This window comes from Onychostoma macrolepis, chromosome 05 (genome assembly GCF_012432095.1).
Source record: "Onychostoma macrolepis isolate SWU-2019 chromosome 05, ASM1243209v1, whole genome shotgun sequence".
Lineage (NCBI taxonomy): Eukaryota > Metazoa > Chordata > Actinopteri > Cypriniformes > Cyprinidae > Onychostoma > Onychostoma macrolepis.
In genome coordinates this window covers 39,153,243-39,174,276 of record NC_081159.1, presented here as the reverse complement: position 1 = coordinate 39,174,276, position 21,034 = coordinate 39,153,243, and the positions used below count along the sequence as shown (strand labels likewise).

The 21,034-nt window shown below is 35.5% G+C and overlaps 1 protein-coding gene across 3 annotated transcripts in view; it reads right to left on the bottom strand.

Moving 5' to 3' along the window:
• rtn4r (reticulon 4 receptor) overlaps positions 1 to 21,034 on the bottom strand; it is an 88,878-nt gene that overhangs the window by 54,442 nt on the left and 13,402 nt on the right. Inside the window, exon 1 of one of the 3 annotated variants that reach the window (XM_058774644.1) lies at positions 12,285 to 12,338. The exons of 1 other annotated variant lie outside the window; for it this stretch is intronic. The gene's annotated coding sequence lies outside the window, so the exon portion shown is untranslated. Of the gene's footprint in view, positions 1 to 10,493; positions 10,512 to 12,284; positions 12,339 to 21,034 lie in introns of those variants that run through there. One more of the 3 variants, XM_058774647.1, reaches the window with a different exon arrangement.

Here is a 21,034-nt window from a genome sequence, read left to right as displayed (position 1 = left end):
GAGGGATAGTTTAAATACATTTCATATGTTAAAGTGGTCTGTAATACTTTACAGCTTCTCATTAGAGATAGTTCTTGTAGCTCGACTGATAAAGCATGATGTTAGCATCACTAAAGCCACGGGTTTGATTCCCAAGGAACATAGGAAATGATGAAATGGCTGAATTCGGAACCACTGACATGTGCGAAAACATTTATTGTGGCCATGAATCAAAAACTTGCTCCCATGACATGTTTATTTGTGGCCATGAATTACTAATTTGTTCCCTCGTTGTAGTAAATGGTGGCCATGATTTAAATATAATGAGTGAATAAATTAGTAATTCGTGGCAACAAATAAGCAAGTCATGCAATTTTTATTTTTATTTTAAAGGGGTCATCGGATGCCAATTTTCCACAAGTTGATATGATTCTTTAGGGTCTTACTGAAAAGTCTATAACATACTTTGGTTAAAATTTATCAATGGTAGTGTATAACAACACCCTTTTTACCCTGTCAAAATCAGCTCTGTTTTCAGCAAGCCATTTTAGTCCATGTTCCTTTAAATGCTAATGAGCTCTGCTGACCCTGCCCCTCTCTTCCATGGGGTGATGAGCCGTTCTCATGATACTGTTTAATGAGTTTAAAAAAAAGAAAGAAAACTACTGGGTGGATCTTTATCATTTATCATGGAAATTGTGATTTTTTAAAATAAATTATTTAATAAATAGAAAATTCAAAGGAATGACATTAAATGAAAATTTTAAAAAGTTTCGTAATTTTGTAAATGTGATCTTGGTCAGTTTTTTATAAATTTCATGCATTCTTGCTAAATGTATAAAGAAGATGGAAAGTATATGGTTATTAAACATTACACTTACACAAATTATGAAAGAAAACTAATGATTAATGGAAACGGTAACACTTCAGTATAGGGACCAATTCTCAATATTAACTAGTTGCTTATTAGCATGCCTATTATTAACATATTTTCTGTTTATTAGTACTTATAAAGCACATATTGTGCATGACCATACTCTACATTCCTAATCCTACCCAATACCTAAACTTATCCACCTTACTAACTATTAATAAACAGCAAATTGGGAGTTTATTGAGTGAAAAGTCGAAGTTAATGATTTGTTAATAAAGAGAATTGGACCATAATAAGTGTGACCATGCAAATCATGAGTGAACAAAACTATATGAGATTTCATGGATATAAACCAGCAGATATTTTGCGAATCCCATTTGAGTCTCGTTAAAATAGTCACCTATCTGTCAGATTTAGTTTTTGCATTTAGCAGTCCCCTTTTTTCCCCAGAAAAACCAACATGTAATGTATTTAAACAGGACATTTTAACAGTATGTGTGTTCTTATGGAATCAAAACTGCAACTTTGGCATTGCTAGCATCGGATACTGAGCTACATCATATCTACCCTGAAATACACAATATGACGCTGTGATCCCAGGCCAGGCAATCTGTTCTTAATCATCAAGCTCCATTCACCACCAGATCATTACCCTCACATTAAACCAGCACACCGAAGAAAGACCAGTCCACAACATCAAGTCCTCACAACTCAATTAAAAACACTCAGAATTGAATCCGGTGAATTTTATGTTACAACGGAACCCATTATGACGGCGTCAGTGAAGTACATCAGCCCAAACAGTGAGGAGATGCGCAGTCTCGGCTAATGGTGAATATCCTGAACCTTCCAGCATCTCTGACTCCTGACGTTTATCTAATGTACTGAAGCGTTTTATTGTAGTAAGCTAAAACGTCAACTCTCTACTCTTTAGTAAGCGAAACTGCTGCCTCTAAATTCTTTCCTCTTCTACAAGGATGTTTTTCCCCTTTAATAATTATGCTGCTTGATGGATAAACAATGGGTTCTGTGCTCATGCATTCACAACATTCATTATGCAAGGACACTCTCAAGGAATTTCGAATTAATCCGGAGCTGATTACAGTTTTAACTGGGATTGTTGCATCGAGGAACAACAAATAAACTCTTCGAGCCCTGATAAAAGACTTGACTACGTGTGAATGTGTGCATGCCTCTGATAAATTAATGCTATGTTCTCAGTTGCACTTTCTGTGCATTAATGGTCCCCTTTAGTGTTACAGGCTAAATAGATCAGTAATTAGCCGGAGAACGGCTTTCTCTATATGTTTGCCGCAGTGGTGCATGGTGAATCTAAGCTATAATGGTGGTTTAGACTGCATGGTATCAATAGATGGATAAGACTTTTAGAGGTGCTGTACAGAGAGAGGGAGAGATAAAAGCCGAGTGTTGCATGAAGGAGTGGAACATCAATATTCAATGGGCTCTGGAGAATCCTCTTTTGAGAGTTTCTCCTCTGGACCTGAGCACACACATGTAACACAAACACACACACACACCTGCTCGTCCTCTCTCTTTCTCTGTTCCGGTCTCTCTCCCATTTCAGTATATCTAATGTTTTCTGTGCATTTACCAGGATAATATCATGATTTTCTTTGAAGTATTTTGAAATAACAAAGCTATTTTGTCAGCTACCATGGTAAAATCACTATACTATTTTTTTTCTGAATAATTTACTACAGCAATACCACAGTATTATTTGTAGTACCTTGAAGAACCATATTTTTGAACATTTACCACAGTAATATGATGGTATTATCTGAAGTATCCTGGAATAAGAAGGGTAGGTTATCTTAATAAAATCAAGATATTATTTCAAAGAATCTAAAAACAAGGTTATTTTGTACATTTACTAGCAACACCATTATTTGAAGGACCTTGAAAATCTACCATGGTAATTATATAGCCATATTTGAAGCATCTTAGAATAAGAAGGCTAGTTTGATAGTTACCTTGGTAAAATCATGATATTATTTAAAGTACCTTAAAAAAACAAAACAAAAAAAACTTTGTTATTTTGAACATATACTATAGTAATACCATATTATATGAAATATCCCAAAGAACCATGTTTTTTAAATTTTTTTTTTATATTTAACATGGCAATACAAGTTTGACAGCTGCCATGGTAAAATCACAACATTATTTGAAGTACTTAGTATGAAGTAAACTTTGTTATTTTGAACATTTACTATAGTAATACCACAGCATCATTTGAAATAATTTGAAAAACAAAGTATCATCATTTTTTGGGACATTTACCACAGTAACGCTATTTAAAGTACCTTGCACTAACACATCTAGTTTGACAGTTACCATGGTGAAATCATGATATTATTTAGAGTATTATTAAAAAAAAAATTAAATATATATTTCATATAGTATTACACAGTATTTGGTATTACATATAGTAATTCTACAGTATTTTAAGTACTTTGAGGAACCATGTTTTTAGACATTTACCACAATCATGATATTATTTGAAAAACCTTAAAATGTTATGATTTAATTTGAAGTACCTTGGCGAACCATGTTTTTTGGGCATTTACTATATCATGGTCTTCAAATATACTTCAAATAATACCACACTTTATGACATTTACTATGATAATACTATGTTTCCAGGCTTCTACATCCTGGTTGTCAATGTGAACCCTACTATATATCAAATCTGAAACATCCCTTTACCATGGTACCACCACTGTATTTTTCTAAGGTATTTTGGATGATAGTTAGTTGTGTTTTTTTGTGTTACTGCGCTATTATTTGTTTAAAGATTTAATTATCATAATTTACACAACTGTAATTTATAAGATTTGGAATGCTCTTTTATAAAAAAATAAATAGGCCAATATCTCCATTAAAATCCAAATGCCACAAGACGTAGTATGCAGGACCAAAGCTATACAATAAAAGTGTACTACAAGTGTCCCAGACTGACGAACAGAGAACACATGTACATGCACGCAAAGCCAAAGAAAGAATAAGTCAAAGGTCAAAAATAGTCTACCACAACAGCCTAACTTAAAAGAAAAGCTGTTATAAAATATGAATGCGTGTTTGAAAATGCAGGCTGTCTCTGAGTGCAGCTGGTATATGGGTTATGTTGTGGCTGTTACACAACCGTGTGCGGCATACACAGACTTCACTAAAATAGAATATCACTTTTCTCTAAAACACAGTCTATACTGAAAGTGAGCAACGTGACAAAACTAGAACACTCTCTTTATAATCAATAAAGTTGTCTACTTAGTATCTCTTAGGTTCAAGAGGATATCCAGTAGTACAACGATATATGCTGCATACATATGCAAAATAATCATACTAAGAAATTCTGATCAAACACACTTTCTGCAAACAGTTCTGCATCTATTTAATGAGCTCCGTCTACTACAAACAAACCTCTTTTTAAAAGTGTCTTTGAAAAGATTTGACATCACAGACTGCGCTGAATCCAGTAACTAGGCAGGTCTCTCATGTGCTCAAAAGCTTGAGTGAAGCTGGCAATTTTAGCTTGTACTTGCCAGTTTTTGGGCAATAGAGCGCAACAGTGATGGCCCACTTTTGTAGCAGTCTTTTTCTTTTTCTTTTTTTTTTTTTAACATAAATTAGAAGAATAAATTAATTCTAAGTCATGGTCATGAGCCAAATCAAACACTTCTGAGATGAACCACAACAGTTGTAAACTCTTATTTGAAGCAAAAAATAAATAAATAAAAAAGAAAAAGAATAAAGGTTTATAAAAGTATACAATGTTTCATGAAAAGCCAATGAAGCATTTTAAAATATTTAAAAATAGCAATGCAATTTAGCAAAGTCAGTTTAGAGTCATTCCATATCTTGCAAGTTAAAAAAAATAAAGTACTAAAGTGCGTGTGTGTGTGTGTCTGTGTGTGTGTGTGTGTGTGTGTTAATCAAATGTAAATTTATGCCCCAGTCACATAAACATTACTTGCACTATCGGAAAAAGTAAATACAAACAAAAACAAAAAAAAAAAAAAAACGAACGAACGTGCACGAACACAAGAGGTGGAATTTATCTCACGAATCAATCACTCCAAACATAACCAATCATATTCAATCATGTTGCGATGGAGGCATTGCCTCCTCTCACGTGACTTTCCCCCATTCATTCTCAATTACCCCCAGCAAACTCGCTGCACGCTTTAAGGGGTCTGTTAAAACTCAGTGGGCTCAGGGGAGGAGAGACAGACACGACTCCCACTGTCCCAACTTTACCTGCTGGTGTCACTGTTGGAAAATGTTTCCTTAGAAAAACAAGTGATTTATACACTTTTTATATTGTGTAATATTGGTGTTGTTTTATTTTTGTACTATGAATGTTTTTCTCATCCAATATTTTGCCTCCTCGGAGGAAATGCCCCTGATACACTGTAAAAAAATGCAACTGCACATTTTCCAGTTTACAAAACCTTTTGAGTCTCATATACTACAAAATGCTATTTTCTTGAAACTACATAAAAACCCTTGTCAGACCAACAAAATTACACCAAATGTTGTCCCAACTAGTCAAAAACAGTTGTCTGAACAAAGAATTTCATATTGTTGAAATGTTAAGGCTTTGTGAGCTCCCAGCATGCATTGCAGCATGAATAAATTATGCAGTTACTGTTATAGGATTATTGTTTTGCTGTTTGCTGATTTCATTTAAACTTTTTTGTTGTTGTTTTATCATTATTGTTAGTTATTTGTTGTACTGTGATGTAAAGGGCTCATCTTTTTAACATTTGTTGATTGCCACTGTTCTTGAGGTTAGTGTCTAGTTTTGAGGCCTAGAGTATGTTCAACCACTTTTGTCTGTTTTCTGGATATCTTGGTCTTGTAAGTTGTCTTACAAACAAAGACAATATTGCCTGCTTATTAGATTAACTTATCCATTAATGTTTGCCATTTGTAAACAAGTAAAAAAGTTCACAGAACATAATTTGGGACACATTGGAAAAGCATTGCAAGTCTTTTTAACTAACAAAACTGTGTTAGCTGAACAAAGAAGAGGCATGTGACTTGGGTTGAGTGAACAACTTGGTCCAAAGTTGAATAAACTCAAAAAAGCTGTGCAGAAAGTTGCCTTGAAATTTTAATTTAAGTCAACTTTTCATTTTTTACAGTGTATATATGTGACCCTGGACCACAAAACCAGTCACAAGGATCAGTGTTTTGAAATTGGATAAATAAGCTTTCTATTAATGTATTTATTAGTATAGGACAATATTTGGCCGAGATACAGCTATTTGAAAATCTGGAATCTGAGGGTGCAAAATAATCAAAATATTGAGAAAATCTCCTTTAAAATTTTCCAAATGAAGTCCTTAGCAATGCATATTACTAATCAACAGTTAAGTTTTGATATATTTACGGAAGGAAATTTACAAAATATCTTTATGGGACATGATCTTTACTTAATTTTTAACAAATGAAGTTGAAATTACACTGACGTGTTTTTTTTTTTTTTTAACAGAAGCATATACCATCAACTAACATGAGATCTCATTATACAGAATTGCTAGTGGTTTCTACAGAATTGTTTAACACCAAATGTCTCATTGGAGAAAACGAATAGGGATTTTTACTTCCTGAACTCTATATACATGACATGGACTGTGACTCCCATCCGAGGCTGCAACTACACTGACTTCTGTTATGTCACATCATTTCTTCTCTCTGGCGTACTTTAGCACTGAGTAACTCCTGCGCTCTGAACTCTTAATGAACATAATCCACCCCGATCTCCATCCGGTGCGGACCGCGATCCCGCTAATGCCGAATCCCACCTGCCGTTTCCACTCTGACTGTGGCGGGGTCGTAATAAAGCAGACCTCATTAAAAGCACGTTTGTTTCCTGTGCACCATGGGCTGCCTGCCCTCAACCTGTTTTCCTACTCTCTCTCTCTCTCTCTCTCTCCATATATTTTTAGTCTTGTTTCACTTTCGCTGTGTTTTAATTTCAGCTGGCATCCTTGAAATTAGAGGAGAGATAAAAGGGATCCAGCGCTATGTTAATATCTCTTTGAAGATGAGTCGAGTTGGCCGTAGAATCCCTGGCTTTTCTCTTCCTGAGTGGAATACCAAATAAGGCGATCCTGCCTCGTCAGCTCCGTCAAGACGCGAACATGAAACCAGTCACTCTCTCGATTCATCCATCATGTGGGTATTCTCCTCCTTTATTTATTTACCCTTGCACTCGACTTTTTCAACAGAGGCGCCTCTCTTTCTGCCTGCCTGCTTAGATTCGTCCATCTTCCTGTCCTTGCGTGTCACTCGGGTCGGTGTGTGATGTGATGGTTTACCGTCTTAAGCCCCATTACTTCTTAATGGCCATGAGATATCTGAAAATAAACCCCGGAGCCAGATTTCTGCACTACCCTGGCAAACAGGTCAACATGTACTGGACTTTAACAAGACATGCATGAATATTCACACTGCTACGGTCTTTGATCAGCTTCCTGACATCCCGTTCTCCTCCACCCTTTCTTTCTACCCGTTTCGTTTCAAACACAATCGCTCATTTCTTCTCTATCTCTCTTTCTGACACTCTTGATCTATTCCAAAATTTGTGAGTTGCCTCGCTGTCTGCATCCTAACTGAAAAGAAACCTCATAAGCAAGTGATTTGGATCGCTCTAGGCAGAGAATCAGCACGCCGCATATACTCCTCACGCAATGCCCACAAGAGACTCCACTCACAATTGATTTCAATAGAGTTTGACGTTGGCATGCTACTAAACTACCAATGCAATTGTCTACTAACCATAATATTGTACAATTTTGATTTGGAATATAATGGTTTAGATTTCTCTCACCTAAGGGCTAAGGGCACTGTATATTTTTATATATTTAAGAATATTTATTAACCTAAATGTATGTATTTATTTATTTAAATGTGACATTTATGTTTTTATTTAATTATTTTACTTATAATTAAAAATAAATAAATATATATATATATATATATATATTTAAATTTTAGATTTTTTTATGATTTAATTAATTAGTATACTGTACATCCCATTCATACCAATTCTCACTATTAACTAGTTGCTTATTAGCATGCATATTACTAGCATATTGGCTGTTTATTAGTACTTATAAAGCACATATTAATGGCTTATTTTGCTTGACCATATTTTAGATCCCTTCATCCTACAACATACATGAATTTAATAACTACCTTACTGACTATTAATAAGCAGCAAATTAGGAGTTTACAAAGGCATAAGCCGTAGTTAACAGTTAGTTAATAGTGATAATTTGCCCTAAACTAAAGTGCGACCTTAGCTTTTTATTAACTTGCAAACACCAGTTCAAGAAACCCTGTTCTGCATAAAGTATACATACACCTATATCTTAGAATTTGTTCTGCACCAATTCTAATTCCTCAATGTGATTTCAATTTGAATTACAAACAGAATACAGAACGGAGATTTGAATTGCAATGCAATAAGTAGAATTTGCAAGGAAGAAACTGAAACTGACCTAGTTTGTAAAGAAAGATGTTTGAACTTACACCTATATAAATGTTATTTAGTTTGTATTTGATAACTTTTGTGGACCAGGGAGAAAGTACACAAAACTTCCCAAAAAGCATTACCTGTGTCAAATTCCTTTACGTTGCAGTTCTCTATATGTCTTTGCAATTCAATTCAAATTCATACTTAGTAATTCAACAGGAGCCAATTCTTCAATTCTGAATTTTGCACGAACCCAGAATCTACCATTTGGAACAGTCTTCATGTCAGCAGCATGCCTAAAAATGCTGTCTAGATAAGAAGACAAGTGCTTGGAAAAAAGCTTCTGTGTGCATTTACTAATCCTGTCTTATCAGATCTGCTTGTTTATCGCTGTGCCTCTGTATTGCTCCCTCCTGATGAACAGTTTGACACGAAGAGATCAGTGTGTGTCGAGAAATCCCAGAAGAAAACCTCAACGTGTCGGGGCACAGCATCTCAACATTTAACACGACAAAAGCATGTGCGGCATCAATATCTGACAGTCTATTTCTAAGACATGAGATGAATCCAGCACTCCCTGGGGTTCACACATTCAATTTTACTTCTCATCGCAGTGGCTTTAAGTATTTTAGACTGGTTGGTCAGCATGAGTGGTAATGACCAAGATCACAGTATGCATAACTTTATATATCATGATGTCTGTGCTGGAAATTCAATGAAAAGTGATTTAAACCATATATTAAATAGCTTTTTAGTAATTATACATTTTTACTGAACTAAACACTTCAGAAATGAAAGGTACTTACTCTAATTTGATCTTTTTTCCTTTTAATTTAGAATTTGTTGGACTTGATTTGTTTTTTGTTGTTTTTGTTTTTTTTACTATTATGTGGTATAAATCATCATTCCACTCAGGTTCCAACTCAAATAAAGAATCAATAAATTAATTAATTAATTAATTAGTACTAAAAATTAAGATTTCTTCCTTTTTTTTTTTACCATTTTATTTTAGACGATAGCACAATTTTTAGGCATATGCTCACCCAAACATGAACATTTTGTCATCATAAACTCATCATTACATCGTTCGAAACCTGTATGACTTTCTTTTGTTTGTGGAACACAAAAGGAAAGATTCTGAAACATTTGTGTTATAGACCGAAAAAAAAAAACAAAAAAAAAACTGAGAGAGTAAAGTTTAGGGTGAGTGAATGATGACAGAATTGTCATTTTTTTAGTGAATAATCCCTAAAAATTATAACGCCATTTTAGAGCAGGTTACAATGCTATGACAGCAAGACATTCCCATAAAATGTTTCTGTAATATCAAGGAAAACTGAAAAAATGTAATTTCTCACTTCAGAGGTCAAGATTGGATCACGCACCCTATATGCCTGAATACACCGAAACACAAATCCAATACTCCACCAGCATGCATGTTGGCATCAACACACACACACACACACACACTCACTCCCTGCCCGTTTCCTCTGAAGCACACTAGGCTGAGGGTGTAATCGCCAGTTAATTACTCTGCTCTTGACCTGTGAGCGAAATGAGTCGCTTTGGTGCTGCTATCTGTATAAAATGCATTAGTTCAAGCTTTCTCTAATTGCTTTAATTAGTCATGAAGGAAGGCCTGATCTGCTGCTAATTGATAACGATTTAAATAGAACAGCAAATGGCTGGATAGGAATGAGATTTCCTGACAAATTTGGTGAAAATGGCAAATTACTAGGAAATGCAAGTATAATTTATCATCTACAACATGTGATTAATCATCTATCTATCTATCTATCTATCTATCTATCTATCTATCTATCTATCTATCTATCTATATATTTATCTGCAGTGCTTGAGAAAATGGTCACCATAAAGAAAAAAAGGTACTATTGATTTTTTTTTACACACCTCATATGAGGATGAACAGCCAGAAAAATAAACTATGGAGAACAGAGGGAGCCTGGAAAAAAAGTAAATGTGTGATGACTAAGAACATCTGAGCTTCACAGTCGTAGGTGTTCTTGTTTGCATATACAATATCTCTCACCTCATTTTCTCTCCATTTTTCTCTGTAGCAAGGTCTCCAGGGAGAGGAGGTGTGTGTGTGTGTAAGTGCGGGTGTATGTTCACCTGTTTAAGGTGCCCAGGTGTTCACGGCCTCATGTGTCTGTGGCCCTCAGTCTTTTAAAAACGCAGTGGGATGCGGCCCTGTTGTGCTGCACCAAGCTGTTTAAACCTTGCCAACAACACAAACCTGTCAATTAAACATCACACGGCTATAATTAAATATTAACTTTTATTGGCAGAACCCATTTAGACAATGCTTATGAGTAAACAATTGAAAGACATTAAACGATGCTACAGACGTCTCGTCAGTATCTTGCTTGTTTTAACTGACAAAAATGTGTAACTTCTAATTGTTTCTGTGTTGTATATATTGCTGTTTGCTGGTGTTTATGTAATGCTATTCAATTTATCTTAAATTCCCCTGCTGTATATTAGTTGTAAAGAGTCCTTGAGATATGGAAAGAGCTATGCTATATAAATTAAACTACTACTACTACTACTATTATTATTATTATTATAACTACAAGTATGGGTTAATATAGATAACTAAAACCATAAAATATCATTACTTGTAATAGAATAAACATGAACTAAAATATAATTAATAAGAAAAAAAATATTAATAAAAATATTATATTTCATGTATTTGCTAAAGGCAGCATTTCTCATTTCATTTGGTTTAACTTGTACTAAAACAACTAAAGCTAAAAAATAAAATTTTAAACTATAGACATATTTAAATAAAAACTAATAAAAATGACAAAACACAACAAAATTACTGAAAATGTACAATTAATGTGAAAACAGAAAACAAAAATAAAATCTTATTATATTAAAAATAATATAATAGCATATAAATTGCACTGAAATAAGACTGCTTAAAGCAAGAAACAACATTTTCAAACATGGTTAAAAAAAACAGTTAAAAAAATGTCAAAATGTGCAATATAATGATTGGGGAATGGGATTAGAAAGGGGGCATTTATGCAATAAAAAAAAAAAAAACTATTACCGAGTCATTCAAATGTCAAGGGTAAAGCCATTCAAGATGCAGTCAAGACACACAGCAATCTGGCTAATGTGACCAAGTCTAAATGAAATATGCAAATCTAATCAGAAAGAAATGTGACTGATCAAGATGCATGAAATGACTAAAGCGTAAACATCTCAGAAGTGACTGAAATATCTTTCCTCATCACCACAGTTCCAAAGAAAATGCTCTAGACCACTTATAATGTAATGCACATTCATTAAACATTCACGAAAATTTGGGACATAAAGTTGGGATATTTATGATAAAGATTTAGTCTTCCAAAATGTAGCAGGTATTGCAACTGGTACAACAATACAATAATTGATCTTCCTCTGGAAGGTGGCACTTTATCTGTTGGCCCAGGCTGAAGTTGTTAAATAATAATAGCTGCCTAAGAAATTATGCTGCTATTTAAAAAATAAATAAATATATAAAATCCATCCACAAAGCTATTTAGACATGACGATAATTAAATGGATTCCTTGTAAAATAATTCTACTTTGAATAACAATGGCAGATTGTTCGCACGCGGAAAAGGAGGTGTTAACAGTGGACATGTCTCTCGTTCTCTATTGTTGATTATTGAAATAATTCTGTTTCCTTGAGACCTGAACAGACAACTAAACAGAAAATTAAACGACGGTGGCGTACCCTTGCTTTTGTCAGTACATTTAGAAGAACGGATGACCTTCAAGCTCAAAAACACACACTAAATAAACAAACATAAGCACATTGTAAAGCTCAAATCATTGGACCAACTTCTTTTTGTGATGTGTGGACAAACAATGTCATTTACTGTTGGAAAATCCATAATACTGTACCTAAGCCAAGTTTTCAGAGACAGATCCATATCCTGTCCTGCCGCCACCTCTCGCCTGCCCTCGTGAGACGTGAGCGATTGGAGAAAACATTATCATAGACATTCCACCTCACATTTCATTTGCCATGTTCTGAAATATATACAACAATAATCTGCACCTACCACACCCAAACCCCGTTGATTACTGTCTTGAAAATGGCCACGCAAACAAACACCTGAGACCTTCAAGAAAAATGTGCAACCCATACTTCTATAATGTGATAAGTGAAACAGGATATTCAATAAAATATGCAGGGCAGGAATTGATTTTTTTTTTTTTTTTTAAAGAAAAGAATGACACACAGCAGAGCATTTAATATATAAATGATTTAATATGATTAACATACTAATAAACAAAGCAAATTATTGTTATTATTATTAAATATATACATATTCTAAAATAGCAATATGCAATGTTAATACTGTATATACTAAAATACTAAAATTTACTAATACTAACAAATATGTAATTTAAGAATAGTTTAAGGCATATGTACACACATACTAAAATACTAATACTAATATTAAAAATATATATTTATATAATATATATATATATATATACACACACACATACATACGTACGTACGTACATACACACATACTGATTTTATTTTACTTTTATTAATTAATTAATTTTATTTATTTTTAAAAACTTTCTAAGACACATGCATATATATAATATGAGAATTCTAATATATACTAATATAAATTAAAACAATAGATAGATAGATAGATAGATAGATAGATAGATAGATAGATAGATTTAAATGATCACACACACACACAAACACACACACACACACACATTAAACTGTTTTTGCAGTGTGCCATTAATCATGTCTCATTTTGTCTGCACACATTCATTGAAAAAGCATGCCCTGATCAAACATTCAAAATAACATCAGCAAAATGTAATAAGAAAGTCAATGTGGTCAATTCTGATTTCATGTTGACTTTAACATCCGTGACTTTATCGAGCACCTCACCTGCCCCTACATCTCCCCCTTTCACCCTGCTCGCAGTGGATTTGAAAGCCAAGCGCTGGATTTATCGAGCTGTTTTTGACCCCATTAGAGGTCTGAGAAGAGCCGAGCGATTTCACCTCCCCTCGCTGGCTATGTGGATATAATCTCCTAATTACTGGAAGTCTACGTGATGTTTTTCAACGCTGCAATTATCTTGCTTTTTCGTGTCCGTGCGTATGTATGTGCATGTGTGCGTTTCATTAAAAAGGATTTATGAAGTCACATCTGATGGTGTGTTTAGAGACTTCGTTAATGGAATAAAACATGCCAGCGCTTCATTTATCAGATGTTTGTCATGTTTATCTTTGGCTTAATGGTACTTTTGTAAATGAGCTGTGTTTGGTTTCTTCGCTCAAAAGTGTCTGTCTTGCCCATTTTCTGTTTCACTCTCTTAAGATTTGACTGTGTTTTTTGGAATAACAAAACAGGGACTTGTACTGTAATAATAAACTGCTTAAGTCTGCAATCAAAGCCTGACATCTCAGTATGAATTCAAATGTTTCTCATTCAATACTTTAAAGGCCAAATTTTCTGAGCTACATCGTCCAAATTGTTTTATAGCTCCACACTCTTACGGTATGCAAATAGACTCATTTGCATTTATTTTAAGGGATTTTAGGAGACAAAGCTGATACTTGAACTCCATTAAGTCTTACAAATGAAAGAGCAACTTCATGTCCATAAAGTACAGTGAGTCTATTAGTTTATTTTGCAAACCAGGTCAGAACTATGAATCAAAGTGTATTTTATCTAATATGCGGGTCACTTTCAGCATGACATTTGTGTCCTGCTGGTTGCCCTTTTCTCTGTAAGCCAGATTTCACATTCAAATCTCACAGACATTTTTTTTTTTCTTTTTTCTGAGGTTCTTTACAAACCGGGAAACATTGTGTCTTTAATTTGTGTGAGGTTAGGGCATAAGGTCAGGGAGTCTAGCTCTGTGTATGCCTCATTTTGTGTGCAGAAAAGAGCACAGGCTGTCCGGCTCTGTCTGTATCTGAGTCTGTACGCTGTCAAGGCTTCTCTGGATTCAAGGCTGGTGATAGTATAGGCAGCTTCTCCACTGCACATTCTCTGTTTAGCCAAAGACAGCTTTCTAGATGACTGTTCTGCGCTGAATATTCATCCGGTGGGTTGCTTTTATTGGCTCTAGAAAGCAACCATTCAAAACATCCCAGCAACAGCATAGCAGCATTAACAGCCACTCAGATTTGCCTAACCACTACCTAGCAACCACCAACAACACCCTAGCAACAGGGTACCAACATAACATCTCCATCAACCACCAACAACACCCTAGCAACAACATACCAACATTAACAACCACCCAGAATATAGCAACATCTACCTAGGGACCACCCAGAGCACCCTAGCAACAGTGTACAGACATTAAAAATCACCCAGGATACACTAACTACCACAAAACCCTAGCAACAACACAACATCTCTATCATCTACACTTAACTCAATAACAATCCCTTAGCAACCACTCACCCTAACAATTACCTAGCAACCACCAAGAATACCCTAATAACAACACAACAACTCTACCATCTACACAAAACTCCATAAAAATTCACTAGCAACCACCGAAAACGACCTAACAATCAATTAGCATCGGCAAACAACACCCTAGCAACAGCATAGCAAAACTAACAACCACCCTGAATATAGCAACATATATGTAGAATCCTAGCAAAAGTATAGCAGCTCAACCACCCAAACAACAATAACAATAACCTAGAATACCCTAACAACCACTTAGCAACCACCCAAAAAACCATAGCAACCACACAATATCTCTCAAGTACACAAAACTCCACAACAACCCCTTAGCAACCACCCAAAACATCCTAGCAACAGTATAGAAAGACTAACAACTACCAAGAATACACTAACAACTACACAGCAACCACACAGAACACCTTAGCAACAGCATAGCAGCACTAGCAATCACCACGCAGAAAACCATAGCAACAACACATCATCTCTATCATCTACACAAACCTCCATAACAACATCTTAGCAACCACCCAAAACACCCTAATAACTGCTCAGCAACCACCCAGAACACCCTAGCAACAGCACAACATCTCCATCAACCACCCAAAACACCCTAACAACACAAACAATCACCTTGAAGACCCTAGTAACAGCATAGCAGCACTAATAACCAGCCAGAATACCCTAACAACTACACAGCAACCATCCAGAACATCCTAGCAACAACAATATCAGCGCTGTTAACCTCACAAAACATAATGACAAGCATTTAGCAACCACCCATAACAATCTAGCAATCATAATAAACAACCAAAACAGCCTGGAATTGCTGCAGTGAGTTTTGCAAGTACTGTGGTTGTCTTTACAAATTTTTAAACTGTAGTTAAACTTTCTCTCACTGTTTATTATGACTTTGATTTTTCATTCTGTCTATGTCTAGACTGATGAATCTGGAATGACCCAGACAACTATCATGCACCAGAACATCTGCATTGAGTTCACCTCATTCTCTCCCATAAACAGCCGTCACTATGTGCACAGTGTGGGAAAAATCACCCATAGCAATAATGCCATTTGTTCTATCAAGGTGGAGATCCCTGTAATCGTGTGTAAGTCATTTGCTTGGATGCAGTGACACATCCATGCAGTTTCTCACTGTCAGACATTGCTTTCTCTTCTGCCACACTTCTGTCTTTTCCAATCAGACAAATGATGGTCTAAATATATTTTTTTCCGCCCAGGCCTGACTCCTAATGTAGATACATTGCTTGTTTCAAACTATACTTATGATGAAAAACAAGATCTTTTGTCTTCTATTCTGTTTCACACTTTGTTGTTTCATTTTATTACAGTGTTATTTTTTTTCTCTGATGGGTATATCAACCATTCACTTTGTGCCTTTGTTTCTCTGTCTAGCCATCCGTCTGTCTCTCTCTGTCTGTCGATCTGTCTGATTCTTACCCATTGATTTTTCTTTTCTCAAAGGAAAAAAAAAATGTCTAAGATGAGCAACGCTTGCACTTCTGAATTTTTATTAAGAAGCTGTGTTAAAGGGAACAAGTATTTTGTTGTTTATAAAGGCCCGTTTCTCCAAAGCTTTTGGAGAATGTTTTGTTCCCCACCAATAGAGATTTACTCATTAAAGCCAGAAAGATAGAAGCAAAAAGATAAACACAGTTCTTACATGCACCCTTTGTCCACATTTGATTAAATTCTCAGTCTAATTCAACAGTATCAGTTAACAGAGGAACAATCAATATCAGTGTGATACGCTACGGTTTTGTGTGATATCTCAAGTGTGCTTGTTTATCTATAAATCTGAAACATATTCTAGTCTCAGATCCAAACAAGAGTCAGTTCTTTAGCAAGGATAGCCTAATGTAAATACTGTGTTTGATGGTGCCTTATCTCCCTCGCACCCTTGAGGTCCACATTAATTTATCGCAGTGCATCTTATGAAAACATGTCCAGGTCGCATTTCACCCCACCACCAATAATGAATGAATGAATTAAAAAAAAGAAAATTATATATATATATATATATATATATATATATATACAGGTGCTGGTCATATAATTATAATCATCAAAAAGTTGATTTATTTCACTAATTCCATTCAAAAGTGAAACTTATATATTATATTCATTCATTACACACAGACTGATATATTTCAAATGTTTATTTCTTTTAATTTTGATGATTAGAGCTTACAGCTCATGAAAGTCAAAAATCAGTATCTCAAAATATTAGAATATTACTTAAGACCAATACAAAGAAAGGATTTTTAGAAATCTTGGCCAACTGAAAAGTATGAAAATGAAAAGTATGAGCATGTACAGCACTCAATACTTAGTTGGGGCTCCTTTTGCCTGAATTACTGCAGCAATGCGGCGTGGCATGGAGTCGATCAGTCTGTGGCACTGCTCAGGTGTTATGAGAGCCCAGGTTGCTCTGATAGTGGCTTTCAGCTCATCTGCATTGTTGGGTCTGGTGTCTCTCATCTTCCTCTTGACAATACCCCACATATTCTCTATGGGGCTCAGGTCAGGCGAGTTTGCTGGCCAATCAAGCACAGTAACACTATGGTCATTGAACCAGCTTTTGGTACCTTTGGCAGTGTGGGCAGGTGCCAAGTCCTGCTGGAAAATGAAATCAGCATCTCCATAAAGCTTGTCAACAGAAGGAAGCATGAAGTGCTCTAAAAGTTCCTGGTAGATGGCTGCGTTGACTGTGGACTTCAGAAAACACAGTGGACCAACACGAGCAGATGACATGGCAGCCAAAATCATCACTGACTGTGGAAACTTCACACTGGACTTCAAGCAACATGGATTCTGTGCCTCTCCACTCTTCCTTCAGACTCTGGGACCTTGATTTCCAAATGAAATGTAAAATTTACTTTCATCTGAAAAGAGGACTTTGGACCACTGAGCAACAGTCCAGTTCTTTTCTCCACAGCCCAGTTAAGATGCTTCTGACGTTGTCTCTGGTTCAGAAGTGGCTTGGTAGCCCTTTTCCTGAAGACGCCTGAGCGTGGTGACTCTTGATGCACTGACTCCAGCTTCAGTTCTCTCCTTGTGAAGCTCTCACAAGTGTTTGAATCGGCTTTGCTTGACTGTATTCTCAAGCTTGCGGTCATCCCTGTTGCTTGTGCACCTTTTCCTACCCAAATTCTTCCTTCCAGTCAACTTTGCATTTAATATGCTTTGATACAGCACTCTGTAAACAGCCACACCTTTCAGTAATGACCTTCTGTGACTTACCCTCTTTGTGGAGGGTGTCAATGTTCGTCTTCTGGATCATTGCCAAGTCAGCAGTATTCCCCATTATTGTGGTTTCAAAGAACAAGAGATACCCAGAATTTATACTGTAGGGATGGTCATTTATTCAAACTCAAATGTAAATATTCTAATATTTTGAGATACTGATTTTTGACTTTCATGAGCTGTAAGCTCTAATCATCAAAATTAAAAGAAATAAACATTTGAAATATATCAGTCTGTGTGTAATGAATGAATATAATATACAAGTTTCACTTTTGAATGGAATTAGTGAAATAAATCAACTTTTGATGATATTCTAATTATATGACCAGCACCTGTATATATATATATATATATATATATATATATATATATATATATATATATGAAAATCATGCCTTTTTAGGTCCATCAGGATATTTTTGATTGTTACATTTTTTTTTCATGATTATAATTCAGCATGAATAATTACTTTCCCCACAAACTCTAATAACTGTAGATAACAAACAAACAGGGTGATACTGCATATAACCCAGACATGTTCTTGTGAGGTTTGTAAAACATATTTAAACACTGTTGTAAAAACTCCATTGGTTCCAAAACTGTAAGATTAGTTTCATATTTCCGTTACACCCATTATCTACTTACTTCCCAAGTACGTTTTGTTTTGACCAGAAAGATACAAATGTTCAAACGCTGCTTTTCTCTAATTCCATTTGCATTAACAACAATGCTTAAAACCAGAAGAATAAATCTATATCATAAAGACCTTCTGTCAGTGTCTGAATCCAAAACCTTGTGGCTTTCGCACTCCATTTGTGCTGATTTCTAAAAGAGAAAGCTAAAAGATTGTCACTAATGGATCTGTGGTGTTAAAGGTCTGAAGAATCACGGTTGCCCGAGTGATAACGGAAGCAAAAAAGTGACAGCGAGCAGAGAAAAACAGAATGTAAAGGTGGCTTGAGAGGACCAAACAAAGACACACAAAGAGAAAAATGGTGAGACGGGTGAGAAAAGGAGGGACGACACTGACTTATGGTCCAGACAAAGGCTCTAGTCATGCACCTAATTTAAGGTCGTCCTGTGCTCTGTCTAATTAACTATTTACCAGCTCATCCATCACAAGCTCTATTCAGCTACTCACAGAGACCTCTCCTCTCCAGATTAAAGGATAAATGTTTCATTACCATGGGCGTGTGTTCGGCTAAAAATGGTTGCTAGCTGTAGCATTCATATTCGAGTATTGTAATGAGAAAAAAAGGAAGCTGAATCACCATTAATTAATTTTCGCCTCAGAAAAGAGAATGGCTAGCGTGGCTTGAAAGAGGAGAGCGGGCTCACTTGTTAGCTTAAAGCTTTCGTGTTTGCTTTGAAAGGGAGAAAGTGGTGTTTGTCTGGAGATAGAGTCGGAGCTAATCCTCAGAGGGACGCTTTACTGCATGTCCACCTCTTGTCAATTACGCTGCCAGTTCCAAGGCGCCGTGTTCACTGCAATTAGATCCTCCTCCCAGGCACTGAAATACATTTACATATGATCGTTTATGCAGAATTTAATGCAGACAAAGTTTTTGATCAAACGTACCTGCCCGGGAGGAGGGCTAATTAACACAGAAGTATAACATTGTGTTGAATAGAGCTGGACAGTATGATGTATACAGTGTGCAACGGAGGAAACGTGCAAGTTTTGCCTTGACATTTATTCTGTGGTTGATATATATATATATATATATATATATATATATATCATTTAAGATTTTTTGCTAATTTTTCAGCAGCAATCACTCTAATATGCTGATTTACAGTGCCCTCCACTAATATTGGCACCCTTGGTAAATATGAGCAAAGGTGGCTGTGAAAATAAATCTGCATTGTTTATCCTTTTGATCTTTCATTCAAAAAATGCACAAAATTCTAACCTATTATTGAAGTAAAACAATTGAAAGTGTATGTGTGTGTGTGGGGGGTCTCATTGTGAAATAAAATGCTTTCTCTAGTTCATGTTGGCCACAGTTATTGGCACCCAATTATTGCAACATCCTTTTCCCAAGATAACTGTTCTGGGTTTTCTCCTCTAATGCCTGAAGAGTTTGGAGAACACCTGACAAGAGATTAGAGACAATTCCCTTATACAGAATCTCTCCAGATCCTTCAGATTCACAGCTCCATGTAGTTGCTTCTTCTCTTCAGTTCACCCCACTAATTTTCTATAGGGTTCAGGTCAGAGGACTGGGACAGCCATGGCAGATGCTTAATTTTGTGCACGGTGACCCATTTTTGTGTTGATTTTGAGTGTTGAGTTTTTTTGGATCATTGTCCTGATGGAAAATCCAACCACGGCCCATTATAAGATTTCTAACAGAGGCAGTAAGGTTTACATTTTTTTTATCTGTTGGCATTTGATAGAATCTATGATGCCATGCATCTGAACAAGATGTCCAGGACCTCTGGCAGAAAAACAGGCCCACAACATTAGATATCGAGCAGTATATTTAACCGTGGGCATGTGGTACTTTTTTATCCCTGTTTGTCCTAAGCCCATCTGTTGGATTTTCTGGCAAAAAGCTCTTATTTTAGTTTCATCTGACTATAGAATACGCTGGAGTTTGTTTTTGGATGAGTGAGGAGAATTTTTCTTGAAATCCTCCCAAACAATGTGGTAATGTACAGTAGGGGCTGTTTGATATATATATATACAGTAGTGGTCGGAATTATTGGCACCCTTGGTAAATATGATCAAAAAAGGCTTTGGAAATTAATCCGCATTGTTAATCCTTTTGATATTTCATTTGAAAAATTAACATTCATTAATTTCACTGGATAATAAGAATTTAAAATGGAGGGAAATATCATTATGAAATACATTTTTTCCCCTCAAATATACGTTGGACACAATTATTGGCACCCCTAAAAATTCTTA